This window comes from Scylla paramamosain, chromosome 16, assembly GCF_035594125.1.
Source record: "Scylla paramamosain isolate STU-SP2022 chromosome 16, ASM3559412v1, whole genome shotgun sequence".
NCBI classification, from domain to species: domain Eukaryota; kingdom Metazoa; phylum Arthropoda; class Malacostraca; order Decapoda; family Portunidae; genus Scylla; species Scylla paramamosain.
In genome coordinates this window covers 9,030,001-9,035,759 of record NC_087166.1, presented here as the reverse complement: position 1 = coordinate 9,035,759, position 5,759 = coordinate 9,030,001, and the positions used below count along the sequence as shown (strand labels likewise).

Genomic DNA, 5,759 nt, shown 5'->3' with positions numbered 1-5,759 from the left:
CCTCTTTCCTTTCCTAATTCCTTTTCTTTCCTTAAATTTTTCCCCATACTTCCTTCCAGCCTCCTTTCTGTTTCCTTCTTCCTCTACAGCCCTTCACCTTTTCCGTCCATCCTTTCCTCTCCCTTTCCTTCATTCACGCCCTTCACGCAGGAACGGACCAACACTACCCGATACCGCCCCCCCCCCCCCCACCACACACACACAAGAATACCTCAGTAGCTGTCACCGTCACTTATTTTTTTTCCCTGAGCGGTGATACAGGTGCGCGGAAGCAGGTTTATAACGCTCATATGTTTTTCTCTTATTCTTGGAGAGGCGAGGCGTGGCGGGCTGACGAAGGTGGTGCTCTATATGTAAATTACAAGAGGGATTATTGTCCACGACGTCGGCAGGAGACCGTTCGGGGGTATCCTCTCCTGCCTACTCGTCATCCTCCTCCTCTGTCTTTTCTTTTCTTTTCTTTTCTTACTTCTGTTATTTCTTTTTCTTGTCGTTGTTCTTTTATTTCCTTTGGTGTTTTTAGCATTGTTGTTGCTCTTCTCGTCCTCTGCCACCTCCTCCTCCTGTTCTGTCTCTATTACCTTTTTTTCCTATAATTTCTTCTTGTTATTCTTTTTCCTATTGGTGTTCTTAGTGGTCTTTGTTTCCTCTTGCTTTTGTTTTTCTCGTCTTCTACTGCCACTTCATCTCCCAATCTTCTGTTTCCTTCTTATCCTTCTCCTCTTTCCCTGCATCTATCATCTCTTTCTTTTGTTATTTGTCTTCCTTGTGTTGTTATTCTTCATGTTTCTTTTAGTGTTGATGTTTCCTCTTGTTTTTTTTCCTACTGGTTCTTCCCGTTTTTGTCCTTCGTGTATTTTTTTTTTCATGTTCAAATTCTTGTTCTCCGTGTTCTTGGTTTTGTTTTTCTTCTTTTCTTCTTTCAGAGCTTCATCGTTTTCTATTTTCTTTCCCCTTTTTGTATTCTTGTTCTTGTTATTTTTCATTTTGTCCTTTTCTTACATTTCTCTTTCTATTTTTCTTCCTTCCTTCTTTTTCTATTCCCACTTTCTTCTTCGTCTTTGTTTCTTCTGAATCTTCATGTCTTCCTCCTCCTCCTCCTTTCCTAACTTTCTTCATCATCTTAATCTTCGTACACTTCCTTTCCTCCTCCTCCTCCTCATTATCATCATCATCCGCCTATTCCATTACGAGTCCAGATTTCGTCATAACTGAAAACGAAAACGCACATCAGCTAATTTTTTTTTCAACACATGTATTTTTCCATTACGAGTAAACAAGACGGTGATGAAAACTTAGGATCTTTTTTCCGCTCTCATTATACAAGAAAAATAAACCTAGTGGAAATTAAATGTTTGCTGAGGAAGGAAGGAAGGAAGGAGGGAAGGAGGGAAGGAAAGACGAGGTTCACCAGAGGAATTAGAAAGAAAAATACGACGATTAAAGAGAGGAAATAAAGATTATGCTGCATTTATATTGAATTAATGACATCTGACCTTCAAAATGTGTAGGATGAAGGAAAAATTTATATTTACTCAGTTTATCCAAATAACACGAACACGCGATGCAAATACAAAAAAAGAAAAAAATTAAAAAAAAAATTAAAAAGAGAAAAGTGCCTGAACATTTAGGTAGTTTTAACTCTCTCTCTCTCTCTCTCTCTCTCTCTCTCTCTCTCTCTCTCTCTCTCTCTCTCTCTCTCTCTCTCTCTTATACATTATTATCTTTGAGAGCGTTCGCCTGTCTTCTTTTTTCTAATCGGATTGGCAAACTTCTCCCAGATACGAGAGAGAGAGAGAGAGAGAGAGAGAGAGAGAGAGAGAGAGAGAGAGAGAGAGAGAGAGAGAGAGAGAGAGAGAGAGAGAGAGAGAGAGAGACCTTACACCCACACAAAATTGAAATACATCACAGTCTTACCCTTCCCTCTCTCTCTCTCTCTCTCTCTCTCTCTCTCTCTCTCTCTCTCTCTCTCTCTCTCTCTCTCTCTCTCTCTCTCTCTCTCTCCCTGTACAAGCCCTTCAGTTTCATCCATTCTCCTTTGTCTCACGTATTCCTACCATATATTCCTTCCTTCCCTTTTGGTTTTCCTCTTATTCTCTCTTTGCCTTGGAGCCATTTCATGTTGAGGGGTCTTCAGGTTCCCCTCTCTGCTTCTCTAACGGGACACACGAGCCGCCAGTCGCAGTGTATTGATGAACCTTGAAAATTTGACCAGCCGCTAACTCGGATTCACCAGGGAGTTGAAAGGCAGTGAGGTGGTCAAGGGGAAGAAAACTGAGAAATCTGCCAGGCTAGATGACAGTATAAAGGAGAGGTTTGCTTGTTTTAAGTGGCTATGATTCTTGCATTAGTTCTGTCAGGTAGACAAGAGATGGAGGTGAAGTGAGATTCTTTGCTGGTGTGTTTGATTCTGCTAGATTAACAAGAGAGAAGAGGGGCAATCTGTGAGGGAAGTCAAGGGTGTGCTGACGATGGTTAAGGTAACGTCAAGGTGAAGTTTCTTTGTTTTGAGTGACTATGATTCTTGTATTAATTCCGTCAGATAAACAAGAGCGGGAACATTCGCGTGAAGATTCGGGTGAGATTCGCGTGTCCTTTGTATCTCTGTGACGTGTGGACTGATGGCTTCTTACAGCTTTCCTTATGTTTTTATGTGAAGTTTGATGTTATGTTAAGTTCTAAGAAATGAGGTAAATCAGAGAAGACTTTACAGCTGGTGATATCTTTCTCCTTATTTCTTGGTTCAGAGGGGAGAAACCTAAGAGGCTGAGATCTTTCTGACCTTGTTTTTTATCTTCACAGAATAAAGAACGATGAGAAAATATCACCATGGTCAAACACGACTGAATATTCCAGTAGGGTACATTTTTTTCCGACGATGACATAACTGTTCTTCTCTTTTACTAAAAATGAGATGAAAACATTTATAGAGTTCCCGTGTCGGAGAGTCGTCGAGTGGCAGGACAGGTGAAAGAAAAGACCATCACTGTTTACATTTTTTATCCTGCTCATTCCTACCATGAGTTCTTTTTTTCAGTAATCTAATTAAACGTGCTCTTTTTTTTCCGGGCCCATCTCTCACCGGATTATCAGTGGGGCTGCAAGTGGCTCAGTGGGAGGAGATGAACGTGGTGGAAGTGGCGTTTGTGATGGAGTGGCGGCCTGGGAGAGTGGAGAAGCGCTGGTAGTGGGATGAGTACAGATGATAATGGAGAGAGAGTAGAATGACTGATAGATTGATTGATAGAAAGAGCTACAACTAAATGACAGAAAAAGGTAAAGGAAAGGAGAGAGAACTGATTGACTGATTGATTAACTGAAAGCTCCGCAAGTGGGAGGCAGGAGGAAAAGTATAAAGGTAAAAAAAGAAAATTGATGGCTTAATTGATAGATTGATTGAAAGCACTACAATTGGAGGGTATCAAATTAGAAATGGATAAAGTTAAGAAGAGAAAATGGACTGACTGACTAATTAACTGGCTGACTGACTGATAATTTAGCAACCAACAGTCATACGGTGTCACACTTTATAAGGTTAAAATAGAACACTTTATCAAACAGTACAGTAACGTGGATTGTGAAGATAGAGAGTTCACAGGTAAAGGAAAAGAGAAATAAATACAACTCTGCAATACACGTGATAATAATGAAACTTGTCTATAATGGTAAAGAAAAAAGACCATTATGAAGAAAAGAGTAAAAGAAACACACACACACAAAATAAAAAAATGAGTAGAGGTATCACAACACATTAAAACAAAGCAAAAGCAGAATTAAAAAAAAAATATTGCAAAAGAATATGTACACCCTTCCAAAGAATGGCAAAAAAATAAATAAAAAAGAAAGGAAACAAGAAAAAAACGAAACGATGATGTACACACACACACACACACACACACACACACACACACACACACACACACACGCAAACACACACACACGCGCGCGCGCTTCTTAAAAAAAAAGAGAGAAAAAGATAAGACGAACAAAAAAAAAAAAAATCACCTGGAAAAAAAAAAATTAAGCAAGATACTTCATAAACTATACCATTCTCACACTAAGGACAGGAACACTGAGGAAACCAAACAGAAAACGGGGCGAAGACTGAACGATTGAGTGGGGTACGTGTCTGATAGAGGGCGCCACCATCGTGATGCGCCTCTCCCCCTCAGTCCGCGGGCATGAGAACTTTGTGAATTTCCATTAAACTCCCAACTCACGTGACCCAGGGCGGAGGAGAGCCAAGTAGCGAACCGGACGTGAAAAAGGTGCTGAGAAGAGAGGGTTCCTTTTTGTTTTCGTGGTGGTGATGGTGGTGGTCGTGGTGGAGGAGGAGGAGGAGGAAAGAAGAAGAGGTAGTTTTGTTCTCTCCAGTTATACGAATTATAAATATACAGACGAGATCTCACCTGTGTCTGTTCTCTCTCTCTCTCTCTCTCTCTCTCTCTCTCTCTCTCTCTCTCTCTCTCTCTCTCTCTCTCTCTCTCTCTCTCTCTCCAATAATCTCCTCCCACACTGGATATGCCACTCATGTTATTTCCTGATTAATATTAATTACTAGGCTCAGGTTCGCGTGTCTCTGAAATTACCCCCCCCCCAAAAAAAAAAAAAAAAAAAAAATACGCATATTTGTGAGGGTTGCGGGTTGCGGTGAGCTGGACAAGCAACTGATCTGTCGAGTCATTAGCATTTAAAACGGAGAGTAGTGGAATGCTTGACTATAGGATTTGCATTAATCGCCGCAATAAGTGGCGGTTTAGTATTATTATCAGTGTTCTTACCTGAAGTGTCGGTTTTAAGCCTTTCACTGGCATCTGACACATCTTTTCTTCTCGGGATTTGCATTGATCGCTGCAATACGTGGGTGCTGAATATTATTAGCTGTGTTCTTCCTTGTATTGCTGGTTTTAAGCCTTTTACTGCTATTCGGCGCGGCTTTTCTTTGGGGCTTTGCAGTAATCGCTAGAGTTATTGGGTGTTTAGTATTATTTTTCCGTGTTTTCCGTGTGTTCACTGTTATTTGGCGAATATTTTTTTTTTCTCCCTACAGCCGCATGTGTGTAGCTGACGCTCCGGTGAGGTCGTGACGTGGCCAGATGGAAGGGCGCGGCGGGCGTGAAACCATAGAAGAGGGAGAAAGGGATGCACTCGCGAGATAACACTTGAATCAGCGCCGTCCTCTTGCTGCAGTGTCAGGGAGGGGCTGCCGTGGAGTGATGCTGGTGGTGATGTTAAAGGCTTGCCTGCACAATGCTGTCCCTTCAGGCACTGTAGCTACAAACTTTTGAGGTGGAGGGCGAGTCGAGACTTTAATTCCAGGCAATTCCTCAGCGAAACTCATCTCATCTGCCCACACAGGCAGCGCGAATCAAGGCCGCAGCGCCAAGTGGAGGAAACAGCTTTGCAGGAAATAGATTCCACGCGTCACAGGAAAAACAATTCCTCAAAGCCAAAGAGGATCCGAAAGGCGGAAGAGACACTTTCTTTTTCACGGAAATAATAAAACCTTTGAGATTTGCTTTGATATCCACCACTAGCGTTTCTCGAGGCGTCACGCCGCGACGCCCGCCATCAGCCAGCGCCTTAGCAACGCTCAACAATTATATACACCAGTGTGTGTGCCGGAACCTGCCCGCCACCAACGGCTTTCCTTTCATGAATATTTGATTTTACCCAAAGCCTCAATTTCACGTTTAAATTTTTCATCCAAACACCTAAAGGAGAAGGAAGGAAATACATTATAATATAAATTAAGAAAA

General features: G+C 41.8%; 1 long non-coding RNA gene across 1 annotated transcript in view; it reads right to left on the bottom strand.

Annotated features, from left to right (window-relative positions):
- Positions 1-2,985: 2,985 nt before the first annotated feature.
- LOC135107806 (uncharacterized) overlaps positions 2,986-5,759 on the bottom strand; it is a 5,352-nt gene continuing 2,578 nt past the window's right edge. The window contains exon 2 of the long non-coding RNA XR_010272001.1: positions 2,986-3,162. This is a non-coding gene — a long non-coding RNA (uncharacterized LOC135107806). The remainder of the gene's footprint in view (positions 3,163-5,759) is intronic.